We start from the raw sequence: 14473 nt of genomic DNA on the forward strand, positions 1-14473 counted from the left end.
GCACAAGAACCTGACGTCAGGAAGAACAAGAACTTGCCATTAGGAAGCACAAGAACCTGACGCCAGGAAGAACAAGAACTTACCACTAGGAAGCACAAGAACCTGACGTCAGGACGAACAAGAACTTTCCACTAGGAAGAACAAGAACCTGACGTCAGGAAGAACAAGAACTTGCCACTAGGAAGCACAAGAACCTGACGTCAGGAAGAACAAGAACTTTCCACTAGGAAGAACAAGAACATGACGCCAGGACTCGCAAGGGTGAAAAAAGAAAGAAAACACTTTGCACTAGACACGTGAAGACGCGGAAACTTTGCTAGAGAGAGAGAGAGAGAGAGAGAGAGAGAGAGAGAGAGAGAGAGAGAGAGAGAGTTAATGAGGAAAGAAGGGGAAAAGAGGCCGATTGATGGGTGCTAAAGAATAACAACAACAAGAGAAAATAAAGCTAGGAGGCCAGACAAAATGCAAGAGGTAAAAATTTTTTAAATGTCGATTATCGATGAATATTGTAATTGAAGCAGGCGAAGCAAAGGAAATTGTTACAGCAATTGCGGCTACAACGTCTGATGCAGTAACAGCTACAGCTACAGTTGCAAAAAAAATGCAGCTAAAGCTGATTTATTTATAACAACAACTGCAGTTACAGGTACTGAAGCGATAACAGCTGCAAGAAAAGCAGCTGCAACTACAACAACTACATTATGAACTCCAGCTACACAAACTTAGCTACAATAAACTCTGATTACAACAATGGGAGCTGCAACTGCAGCTACAACAACAAGTGCTAAGACTACAGCTATACCTAGTGAAGGAGGAGCCCCTTGAAACAACAAATGAAAAATATACAGAAAGAGCATCAAATACGTGAAGAACGCAGATCATAAACCAAAATTTAATTACAAACCACTCAGGAAAAGTTAATTTGATACAAATGAAGTACTAGGACCAGACACCTGTACCGGGAGCACCAGTCAAGTAACCCTAGATCGGATAATAATATTACATATATTAATTGTCTGTGGCTGAACGTCTAGGAACCAGACGGTCTCTTTATACCGTGTAAAGACCGGGCCAGTTGAAACACGCTTGGCTTCATGTTTATAAGTTAAGTTAGTCGAGTCTCCTAACCCCCTGCAATATTACTGAGAGTTAGACATAAGGGTAAGTAAAATTGGTACACAGGTGTTGACTGTTATAAGTTACACTCTTTGGAATAGAAGTACCTGCGACAGGGGTAGGCTTCCAGGTGAGTTGAGGGGGTAGGCTCCAGGTGAGTATGGGGTATGCTTCTAGGGGTAGGCTTCCAGGTGAGTTGAGGTAGGATAACAGATGCCAGCCAATTGTGGAAACAACTGAGAGATTTCCTTGTAAATCCCTTGTCAAAGTTTTGTTACAGCCTTTACAGGAAAAAAGTTATCGTAATTAAACTCTTCTCCTACCTTTTTTGTTTACATTCCGAAAAGGCCACTGACATAATAAAGATAATCGATCACCTCACGTTAACGCAGAGATATATATTTATTAATGAGCGTCTGGCCGTACTTTGGGAAGCAGCCAATTTTCTTCGTTGGGTGGACTTAACCCCGTTCAGCTTAGCTTAGAAACCACGTTACACGAAATTCGTCGAACAATAGACAAAGACGGCTTGGTTGCAGTACATGTTTATCCACCACTCTGCCAAGAGAAAACACACTGCTGAAACACCTCAGTCCTGTGCTAAATACTCGTCGCGACTTAGTTAATTTAAGGTTTATGGCTAGGACCTGCTCAGCGTATTTTATGGTAGTAATAAATGTTCTTTAAAATATTACCGTGGTAAACTCAGCGAGTCTTATATCAGTGCAACTGGTACTTTCGATAAACTCGGTGAACCTTATATCAGGTCCACTTATACCAGTAATAAACACAGTTAAGGCGGTACCAGGATTTACACTAAATGCAAACTGAGTAAACGCTACTGTCAGAGGCTCGTAACACTGATGTGGCAGCTCAGTGTACATCAGTTTTATTTTGCAATAAATGAACGATCTTTACACTATGCTCTTGAGCGAGTCATTAGGTCGGGGCTCATAATATAAATTTAATATCAAAATTCTCAAAGTAATGCGAAGTTTCAAGACAATGTACTGAAAATAGTATTAGTATTGTACCTACTCGCTGTCAGAAAACTGAAAACGCTACAATTAAATGAGGATGAAAATCACTGTAATAAATATCTTCAAGCAGGAGTGGGAATGAGGCTTTGGTGGCCAGCAGAGAAGTGTTAGTGAATCTACAGTTGCGTCTGAGGTTGCAGTTAGCTTATAGCTACAGAAAGTTTAACTATCGGCAAAAAGCTCCCCATCCCGGCTCGACCTGTAACCTCTGACTTTCGACCTACTACGCTTCATGAAGAGGAAAGGGTGAGGGAATGTTACGAATATCATTAGAAATCTTTAGAAAGAATGACTTCACTGTGGCATTTGGAGTATGGCTGTGAGTTACCAAGTGGCTTATAGACACACATAAGGAAAGGAAGATGTATATAAATGATTCAGATAACCGGCAAGTTCATAAATTCGACACATGTACAACACTTGGGTATCTTTATAACGGAAACGTTTCCACGAAAAGAAAGACCTTTTACTAAGACTTATCACCTGCAAGAGCCTCAAAACCTCTGATAGACCAATTAAACGTCTCTCTCCTTCCCTTCACTCTGGCACCAACTTTTCAAAGCTTACAACTCTTACCACATCATTTATCATAATTAATGTTATATACCCCCGAGTCTAAGAGTTATTAGCAAAAATATATTGGCTCTGTTAACAATATAATATAAAACTATCAGAGAAGCATTAGACATAAAATGCATTTTGGTCGTTGCTAATGCTGAGTGATCAGTTGTAGTCACATGTTATGTACAGGAGAGGTGTGGTGAATTATCAGAGAAGCATTAGACATAAAATGCATTTTGGTCGTTGCTAATGCTGAGTGATCAGTTGTAGCCACATGTTATGTACAGGAGAGGTGTGGTAAATTAGTCACATGTGCAACACTTGGGTATTTCTATTGAGGAAACTTTTCGCCACACAGTGCTTCATCAGTCCTATACAAAAATCATGATACAGGAAATTCTTCACTTGCCTAACCTATAGGCATGACCTACTTCCGCATGTGGATTTGTCCAGAGTGATATCGCCCACGACTGCTTCACCTCACCTATCTACAGTATATAAGCCACTTCGTGCATCTGTCGTATTCTTTTCAAGATTGATTGACTGATTACATCGACTACAGGCTGAGGGACTGATTACCTCAAACTCCTTCTCATTTTCAACATTCTTTGTATAGGAGTGATGAAGCCACTGTGTGGCGGAACGTTTCCTGAATAAAGATACCCAGGTGTTCCACATGTGACTAATTTATCAACTTTTTCGGTTCTCTGAACCATTTATTCACACAAAAGAGGTGTATTTCTCCCATCGTATATATGTTGAGAGTTTAATTTAATCCCTATTTTAAAGATTAACGTATTCTTGTCTGGTGGTGAACAGGTTACATACATCCTTAATGATCCTAGTGTAGTCGATAGGCTTTAAACGCCATTACCCAATCAACCAATGGTAATGTTGGGTGGACAATGGTAGTACTGGTAAACAACAATGGTAGTGTTGAGTGAACATTGGTAGTGTAGAATGAACACTGAGCGTTGAGTGAACACTGATAGTGTTGAGTGAACACTGATAGTGATGAGTGAACAATGATTATGCTGAGTGAGCAATGATAGTGTTGAGTGAACAATGATAGTGTTGAATGAACGATGATAATGTACAGTTAAGTTTCAATGTATAAATACGACAAAGTTAAGAGAGTGCAAATGTTGACAGCAGCTGTGTAACACAAGAAGATAATTAAGAGTATAAGTGGTAACAGCAGCAGTATAACTCAAGGGGTTAACTAAGAGTATAGAATATAGATGATGATAGCAGCAGAGTAACTCAAGAAGTTAACTAAAAGTATAGGTGGTAACAACAGCAGTATAACTCAACAAGTATGATTTAAAATAATATCCAATGATTTGTTAATTGTATTCATTGCAAAGCTACTCCGTGTGTCAGCAAGTTATGAATGCCTATCACTGTACGATGCAGACAGTGGATAACCTCCATGGAGGTGACATGTCCATCTTGGCTGCATTTGAGCTCTTTACTCAATCCTGCTCCCTCGCTTCCAGATACACACAAGGATGCACACAGAAGCGAGAATCGACTTAAGAAGAACCACTAGGAGGTAGCGTGTCTCATATACCACGATATCAAACATATCAGACTATAATAGGATAGAAAAAACGAATGAACAATTCAGTGGAAAGGAGAATTACTTGGAAAGATGCCATAGTATATGTTTGATGTAACAGATGAAAGTGCAGAGAGAGAAAACGTAAAAAAAGTATACTAGATACGAGAAAACAGTAAAATAAGAACAACAGAATGTAAAGAGACAAAGAGAATTACAATGCCACGTAAATTATACGAAGTCTTGGAAATGGCATAGAACGGGTATTTGAGGAGAACAATCAGCAAATATTTAGCGATAAGGAGAATAGAAGTTCAAATGCAATTAAAAAATGCACCAGATCCTAAAACAAATGAAAAACTTCAGTTACATTATATGGAAATTGACCAGGTTTAGGGATAAAAAAATATATGTATAGATATTTTTCTGGACGACAAAGGTGAATGAGAAGAACTTACACAAGTTTAAAAAAATATTTACTATGTAGCAGGGAAGATTTCCCATGCACAAAGAACCGGAAATCATTGAGCCTAAGAATTTAAAAGTGGAGAAACTGCTAAATGAATCTGACACAACAAATGCACTAGGACAGTAAAATATCACAATCGGAGGGAAGGAGCAGAGTGGTGCCATAGTCATGGTATGTGACCCATCAGTATTTTTGTTATTTTCTTCAGTGCTCATAGTTCTACTAGAGAGAGTCAGTCTTTGTTCTGAAGTGCTTATCTGGGCTTGCCCCTCCTCTCCACCCAAACAAAAAAAAACTTTGGGGCCGATTCTGCAGCAAGAATTTTAATGACTTACCCAAGTTGTATAACAAACGCACATAACGACGTTTCGGTCGTTATAAGCTTCTCTCTCCTGGACCATTTACAAGTCATATTTGTGACACGTGTTACTTGTAAATGGTCCAGGTTGGACCGAAACGTTGTCATAAGCTTCTCTTTCCTATGTGCGGATCATTTGTGTTTTATTCCAGTCAAGGTTTTGTGCCTCTTTGAACTGGGGTTGAAAAGCAGCTGCCTCTCCATGAAGGAAGGAAGAACAGCTGTCAGACAGCTGGAAAAAAAACAAAAGTCGTCCTTGTTTATGAATGGAGATAGACAGGACGAGTTGACATAATATTAAATATTTTGGAAAAGATTGTGTGAAGGACGCTGGTGGAGCAGCTCAGTAAGGGAGAATTTATTAAAGAAAACTAGATTCATTGAGGAGAAATAATGCTTAGCAATTCTATTGGATTTCTACATCAGACTTACAGATATAAAACAATAATGGAAAGATTGGGTGGACTGCAGCTTTCTAATTTGTATAAAAATCATTCGATGTAATACTCCAACAGTGTCTAATCCACAAGCTGGTTTTCTCAACGGAGGATCCATGACGTCGGTGAGAGGCTCTTGATTAGTAAATTTATTCAGGTATGCATAATTACAGTTACATAGATTATCACACATAGCATATATGTGTAGAGAACCTAGGATGACCCAAAAAAGTCAGAGTGACTTAATTCCATTGGGGATTGAACCTGTACTCCCCTTTCCTGGACTGAACTGAATTGGCTCCCATTCTCACAGGTGCTCTACAACCCCTACTGGTTTTGTGCTCCCGAACCCCCCCAACAGTTCAGTAAATAAGCTCATGTTTATGGTGTAGTTCGTCTCTTTACAGTGTTGACGTATGACGTTAAATGGTGGTTAATTAAATAGCCTATTTGTTGTAATAAATCTCCCGAATCTACACAGGACTGTAACTCAATATCTGAAACGAAATGGAAGTTAGAGGCATTGTATATTGTATTTTAGCATGAAAATAACTCTTTCTACCAGTTATTACAGTTTATGATGTTGTTTATTAAAATTTTGAATAATATTAACAAAGCATTTATATATTTATTTCTTTGATATATTAACAATATATTAATAAATGGAAAGTATATATCAAAATGAACTATTACACTTTGATCTAAGATTAATTCACAAAATTCTTTAGCAAAGATAAATTGAGTTAATCTGTATATTCATTAGTATTTACAAGTGCTAGCACAAGAAATATAGAAAGTTTGTAAAGAAAAGTACCAACAGCTAACATTATTAGTCTTAGAGTGAAGCTGTTCTTATAAAATTTAGGTAAACCATATATTACATCAAGCTTAGGCTTCCAGCCTGACGTAAACAGCTCAGATTATATTCTTAGACTTTAACTTCTTATAAACCTACAATTTTTCTCGGTTTTATGGCTGATAACCATTATGATATTACCACACCAAGATATTCCAATTTCCAGAATATTCTTCTATCACTGGCATATTGTAAATACAATTGCCCACAACTACCGTATATATATATATATATATATATATATATATATATATATATATATATATATATATATATATATATATATATATATATATATATATATATATATATATATGTCGTGCCGAATAGGCAGAACTTGCGATCTTGGCTTAAATAGCAACGGTCATCTTGCCATATAGGACAAGTGAAAATTTGTGTATGCAATAATTTCGCCAAAATCCTTCTGAACCTAACAAAAAAAAATATATTTCACTGTGTTTGTTTAGTATTAAATTTCTGTAAACAAATCTAAAATATATTTAGTTGGGTTAGGCTAAAATAAATTGCGCTTGTTATAATAAGGTTAGGTAAGTTTTCTAAGTTCCTTTTGGTGCAAAATTATAAATTTTTACGTCAACGTCAATGAAAAAAATATATCTTTAAACGTATAAGAGAAAGTTTTAGAAAGGACTTAATTTTAAATGAGTTCTTGCTAATTGACCAGTTTTACATATTCGGCACGACATATATATATATATATATATATATATATATATATATATATATATATATATATATATATATATATATATATATATATATATATATATATATATATATATCTATATATAATCTATTAATGGATTTAAGGCAAAGTTTTAACATGCACCTCCCATGGCCGTCCCTTCCCTCATCTGATAGCACACAGGTAGTAACTCCAGATTGTTTCCCCTCCGTCCCTTCTATTTCACACGCTATTAATTAACTTTCAGTATATGTATTATCTTAGCGGGCATTAAATATTCATTGTGTGTGTAAGCTGCAATAATGAATTGCTAATTGCCTTCCTTAGTAGTCATCGGAGAGAATCTGACCCGTACATCAGGTGGTGGTATCGAAGAGCTTTATGCATATCATTAAAGTGGTTGGCGCTATAAAGGGCAGAGAGCCAAGTGGTTCTTATCAGTTCCGTAAGTCACAGTGATTACATAACGCTTCTTTATAAGGTGCCGTAGAGCATTTCGAAGAGCCTGTAAGCGCGTAATAACAGAAGCTTTACAGTAGTTGTAATAACAGCAGCTGTAATGCAGTTGCAATAACAGTAGCTGTACCGAATTGTAATAACAGCAGCTGCACCGTAGTTGTAATAAGAGCAGCTGCACCGTAGTTGTAATAAGAGCAGCTGTACCGTAGTTGTAACAACAGCAGCTGTACTGCAGCTTTATTAACAGCGGTTGTACCATAGTTTTAATATTGGTCATAAAGTTTCTTTGTTATATATGGGGGGAAGTGTTCCCAGAATTATTTATTGTAACACTCTGTACTAATTGTTTTGCGCTGTGCTGTCCATAAAGCTCTTGTATCTAATTGTTGCTCACTATAGTCTTCTCTTGTTCCCATTATATAACTCTCGTATATAAGAGGGTAGCCACACAATGAGGTTACATAAACAAATGAACTGTAGTCTACGATGTGTACCTTGTTCCACAACCGTTTGGTGGTCAATGTATGTGAGCTTGAGGTCTGGATGTGTAGCTGAATGTGTACGATGATAATCGTGTTTGTGTTACAGAACATTTGTGTCTGAACAGGTGCTTGTGTCTAAACATGTATTTGTGGAACCTCTAAATTCATGTGTGTGAATATCTGAATATGAATATTGAATACATATGTGTATCTGAACGTGAGTGAGTCAGAGAAAATATGACTTCTCTTCCAGCTGTACTCAGCTGGTTGTGGTTTGGTGGGTCGATGCTGTGTTTTAGCGTCCAGAGATAAATTAAGTCATAGCTGAAGTTACGCTCTCCGTATCCACTATGTCCTCTTCAGCGTGATTTCACTTAAAATACAAAATGAATGTTTTCTGACCTTTCTGACAAGTTCTTCAGTTTCCCGCTGCATCGCTGGGTCCTTGGTCATCGCCTCACAAATAGTCTGTCACTATCTTTAAATTTATTGGCTCTGATCATGTTTCCTAAATATTCTCCTTTCTATCTGTAACGAAATATTTCCCATATTTTTGGCTCCACTTTCTTCTCAGTCTTCAACTGTGGCCTCTTTTCTTCCTATTCGTTTAATTATTTTGTCTATGATTGTTATTTCTCTTATTTTCCTCCTATTTACAGAATTAGGTTGGAAGACACATTGATGTAAGTCTTGGATTTTTTCTAATATATTTTGTGAACATTTTGTTTTGTTTCACTATTCATATATCTGAATGTTATTTTAAAGTTTCCCAGCGTAGCGAGAAAAATTTCATTACCGCGTTTGTATATATCATTTGTTTTTAATTACGCACTAATTACCCTCTCTCTGACACTTTCATTATTTAATCAATATGTTATTTGTGTATCCTTCTCTCATTTCCTTTTCTGTTATGTGTCACTTATTTACATCAGATATCACTATCCTTCACACCATTAGCTATTTTTTTTCTCATTTTCTTTGTAGGGGTTGTTTGACATTCATTTATATTTATTATTTTGAATGAGTTTTCATACCGTAGTATACTTTACGTCTACTGAGATCAGTTACTTAAATTAGAAACATCAGTACAAGTACTGACCTCTGTGTCACGGAATTAGTAACATTTTCTCGTGTGGGCATTTTCCCTCTTGTCAGTTTTTTCGATTTTTCCTTCCGGCAAAAAATTCCTTATTTATTGAAGAGTTTGCCTTACTTTTCCAACATTTTTGAAGTTTCAAGATTAATCTTTTATAGGTCTCTCGGTAAAGAGAATAAAGTGGGAAAATAAAGGCTACAAAGTTCTCACGGCAGTTGTATGCAGTGCATTCTCTCTTGCACATAGCATTGGGAAAAAAATAAAGTTACTGAATTAAAGGGATTAATAAGTGCTTGTAGCATATAAATAGATTATACTCTTGAAAGTGTCTCAGAATAATTAAACTTTTAAGATTCGTTTTCATAACACCAGTTTGTGATGAGTCGTTGTCATAGCACTAGTCTGTGGTTGGTTATCATAACACCAGTTTGTGGTAGGTTATTGTCATAACACCAGTCTGTGGTTGGTCGTTGTCATAACAACAATCTGTGGCAGGTTGTCATATCACCAGTCTGTGGTAGGTCATTGTCATATCACCAGTCTGTGGTAGGTCGTTGTTATATTACCAGTCTGTGGTAGGCCAGTCTGTGGTTGGTCGCTAGTCTGCGGAGAGCAGTTCTGCGATCTTTGGGTGCTAAACCCTGTAACTGTTGCTGCTATTACCTTTCCGTCTATTCTAGTGTGCATTACCTTATGCCAATATTCATTAACTAAGAAACCTTACTGGTACTGACTTGAATTAGAAGAGACTTACCTCTAAAAGCAAATAATCTTCTAAACGTAGTCATACTCTCTCAGATTAGGATTCTGTTTTAGTATCAGTGCCGGGTAGGACTGTTAAATTTGCCGGTCCTTCTGTACATCAGCAGCAGAGGAACGTAGTACACGTGACGTCATCCAGAGATACCCTTTCTGCCTGGCGTGTTAGCATGTCATGTAGTCATCGGCGGCAGTTATGATGGTATGATAAGCTCCTACCATAAACTCCTATACCAATGTGACCGCAGCCGAGAGATACCATACTGATACCTGCCAATTTATACCAGATGTCTCCGCTTGTAAACACAGGCGGGAGAAGGGGGGCTCCCCTTCCATTATGTGTGTGTGTGTGTGTGTGTGTGTGTCTATGTGTAGTCACCTATTTGTGGTTGCATGAGTCGAGTCACAGCTTCTGGTCCTTCCTCTTCGCTGGTCTCTACTAGGTCGACTCTGTGTACTCACCTAGTTTTACTCAGTTGTGGTTGCAGGGGTCGAGTCACAGCGTGTGTGTGTGTGTACTCGCCTAGTTGTGGTTGTAGGGGTCGAGTCATAGCTCCTGGCCCTGCGTCTTCGCTGATTGCTACAGTGTGTGTGTGTGTGTGTGTGTGTGTGTGTGTGTATGTGAATGTGTCTGTGTGTGTGTGTGTCTCTGTCTGTTTACATACCGAGTATATAAACAGTCCAATCTGTTAGACAAGGTTGCATGAATCGCATTATTGGTTCCTGGTCTCTCTGACCTATTATGCCGACTTGTGAATCTAAGTATGGAGTTTTCCACCACTGTTTTTTATATATATATGGCTCCTTTCACTTAGTACCAGCAATTGAATAATCATTTCCTAAGATCAACTCTGGCTCTTGTATGTTTTATCTTCCATATATGTCCTGTTATCCTTGTGCCTCGCATTTCAAACATTCTGTCCTTATCTGTTTTGTCAAATCGTCTGGGTATCTTATATGTTGTAATCATGTTTCATCTGGTACTTCTCTTTCTTTACGATCTTTAAGTTCCATTTCTATAGTCTTTCCTTATATCTCGGTTCCTAAAGTTTTGAGACTGGTCACGTTGGGAATCTTAAGACGTTCTCGAGATTCTGAAAATACCTGACCAGGTGTGGTCTTCGTGTTGGTGCTGTATAATCCATGATAGATCTCACATACCTTGTAATGCATCTTAAAAGATTCTTTGCCGAGGTTCCTGAATGCAGTTCTTAGATAAGTTAATGTGTATGCCACTTGAGTGTGTGTGTATGTGGTGTGTGTGTGTGTGTGTGTGTGTGTGTGTGTGTGTGTGTACTCACCTGTTTGTGGTTGCAGGGGTCGATTCACAGCTCCTGAACCCGGTTTTTCACTGGTCGCTGCTAGGTCTACTTTCCCTGCTCCATAAGCTGTATCGTATCTTTTCTTAAAGCTATGTATGGATCCTACCTCCACTACATCACTCTCCAGATTGTTTCACTTCCTGACAACTCTATATATGAAGAAATACTTCCTAACATCCCTGTGACTCATCTGAGTCTTTAACTTCCAGTTGTATCCTCTTGTTTCTGTGTCCCATCTCTAAAATATCCTGTTCCTATCCATCTTGGCAATTTCTCTCAGTATTTTATATGTGGTTATCATGTCTTTCTTATCCTTTCTGTCTTCCAGTGTCGTGAGATGTGTGTGTGTATGTGTACGTATGTACTTACCGATATGTAGTTGCAAGGGCCGAGTCGTATCTCCTGGTCTCGCCCCTTAACTTGCCGTTTTCCTAATAGACTCGCTTTAGACCTATGAGCCTCTGCTATACCTACTCTTAAAACTGTGCAGAGCCTGTCTTCATCACTTTTTTGTCCAAGTCAGTATACTCCCCGACCACCTTGATGCTGAAGAAATACTTCTTGACATCTCTATTACTTATCTGTTTTTAACGACCAACTCTGCACTTGTGTACCTGCTTCCCGTCTCTCGAACACCCAGTCCTACTCTACCCTAGCAGTGTCTCTTGCATATTGTGTACGCCTTTGTCATGTCACCACTGGTACCTGTGTCCTCTAATATCATCAGATTAAATTCCTTTATTCTTTCCTCATCGCTCGCTCTTCTTATCTTTGGGATTTGTCTCATTTTAAACATCTGCTCTTTTTTTCTGTTTCTTGGCGTACTTGATAAGGTGTGACTTCCAAGCTGGTGTTGCACACTCCAAGATGGGCCTCACATCTGCCGTATTTACTGTTGATTAAACTCATTGTTGAGAATCCTGAAGGCTAATATGTGAAAGTTACTCGGGTGATAAGCTCCTCGGGTGGTATGCTCAGTAGTATGATTAGTCAGAGATCCTCCTTGAGAGAGATTCGTAGTCTATGTTTTCCGAGCTTGTATACTCTTTCTGGTTTTTGCCCTTTTCCGTTTTTCACAATCGCAACGCATCTGATGTTGATGAATTCCATTAGCCACTTGTTTGATCAATCTTGTGGTTTGCCTGGAATCCATCTGCGAGAAGATATACATCTGGCTCTCTCTCTTTTCTGGTATATGATTCTCATGTATCGAAAGCTGTACCAGTCTTAATAAGAAAAAATTGTGAAACCCCTTTTGCTACAATTTTATATTCTGACATCTCCTTTCAGACAATCACTTTTTTCTCCTTCCCATAAGGTACTTTTATCTCAGTGTCTTGTAGGATACAGTATCAAATACCTTCTTGCAGACCAGCAATATGTTGCGCACCTATACCTCTCTCCTTCCTTACTTTTGTTATTTTGTCATAGGATTTTGTTAAGCAAGATTTGTCATCTCAGAACTCGTTCTGGTTAATTTTATGAAACAACTTCTCTCCAAATACTCCGCCTGACTCTTTTTTTCTCCTGCTTCCTCTTCCCCTTTCTTTTTGTTCTCTTTTTTCTTTGGGTTTTCTTTCTTCTGCCTTGGATGTTTGGCCTTTACCTCCCCGCCCTTCCCGCCGCCTGTGTTTTTGTTCCTGCCTCGTGTGGGCTCTTAGCTCTCCTGCAGTGTTCCTCTTTCTTGGCCTTTGACTGTCTCCACTACTACTACTACTACTACTACTACTACTACTACTACTACTACTACCTCTCTACTTTCCTACTACCTCTCTTGCCCCGTCCCTGTCTGCTGGCCTATATATACTGCTTCTTTCTCTCCTTTCCGTTAGTGTGACTTTGTAAATGGTCCACGTCGGACCGAAACGTCGTCGTAAGCTCCACTCTATGTGCAGGTTATTTCTGTATACTATTTAATGCACTAATTTCACTCTCTTTCAGATCTCAGGTAAATGTCCTGTGTCCATTGAGTTAGTGTAGGCCTTAACCAGTGGATCCGACAGTGCTTTTGCTCCCTCTTGCAGGATACATGTTAGTTTGTCTGGTCCCATTGTATTTTATGTATCAAACTCACTCAAAAGTTTTTTATTTACCTTTTCGCTGTCATGTGCATGATTTTAAGTGCCTGATGGTGTAATCTTTCTCTCTGATTCTCTTCTTTGTTTCTTATTCCACTGAGAACACATCTTTAAATCGTTTGTCCGTCTCTTCAAAGACTTGCTTATCGTTTCTAGTGAATTCGCCTTTCATCTTCAGTATTAGTTCCTGATTGTCATTATTGTCTTTTCTCTGATGTGACTGTTAAGCAATTTCGGCTCTAACTTGACTTTTTCTGCTATGTCATTCTCAAATTATCACTCAACTTGTCTTCTCACCCTTGTATATTTGTTTCTGGCTCTTCTACTCACATCTCACCTCTGTTTTCTTGTGCCTCTTAACATACGTAGTTTCCATATTCTTACACTTCTATTTTTTTATCTCTCATTGATCTTCGTTCCAGTTCCTTTTTCCCACTGTACTGCATTCAGGAATTCTGTCATTCCTTCAGAGCTTCATTTTTCCTGAACTCTGGTATCTCGTCTCTTCCCTGCTCCTCGTCTCGTAACATTTACTTCGACAAAGTATGGTCGCTAACACCCAGTGGCCTCTCATATTCTGTCGCCTATATCGGATGCATTTGTGGCAGACTGTACATTGAGACTAGCTGGTTCATCTCCTCCACTAACTCTAGTTGTGTCTGTGACACACACAGTTTTCCATCACCTACATATTAGTATTCCCAATATAGGTCACAGTTCCCCTAGTCGTTTTTTTTTTTATGGTTGAAAATTTGTCATAATTAGTAGCTTTGCTGTTGCCACATGGCTCTTCTTACTGCTATAGTATTAAGCACTTTTTCGCTGTCATCGTATTCCTGTCGAAGCCTTCTACTATTTGCTGGTGGGATTCATATCACTGCTGCTACTTTCACTACTACTGATTTTACATAAAGATAGATTACAGCTTGGTTAATAACAACAATGAAAGGCACTGCAGTAATTTTTTTTCCTGGTAACCCACTCATGGTATAAATTTATTCGAGTAGTTTATTCTAGACACACCCTTGTACAATATCGACTTCGAAAAAGGCAGATGTACATGAATAATAGTGATACCGACTTCTCTCGCTGAACTACACAGGTAACAGCGATACTAATTGTATCTCTTATTGTAGTACACAGGTAATAGTGATACTGACTTCTTATCTCGTT

Source organism: Cherax quadricarinatus, chromosome 5 (genome assembly GCF_038502225.1).
Source record: "Cherax quadricarinatus isolate ZL_2023a chromosome 5, ASM3850222v1, whole genome shotgun sequence".
NCBI lineage: Eukaryota > Metazoa > Arthropoda > Malacostraca > Decapoda > Parastacidae > Cherax > Cherax quadricarinatus.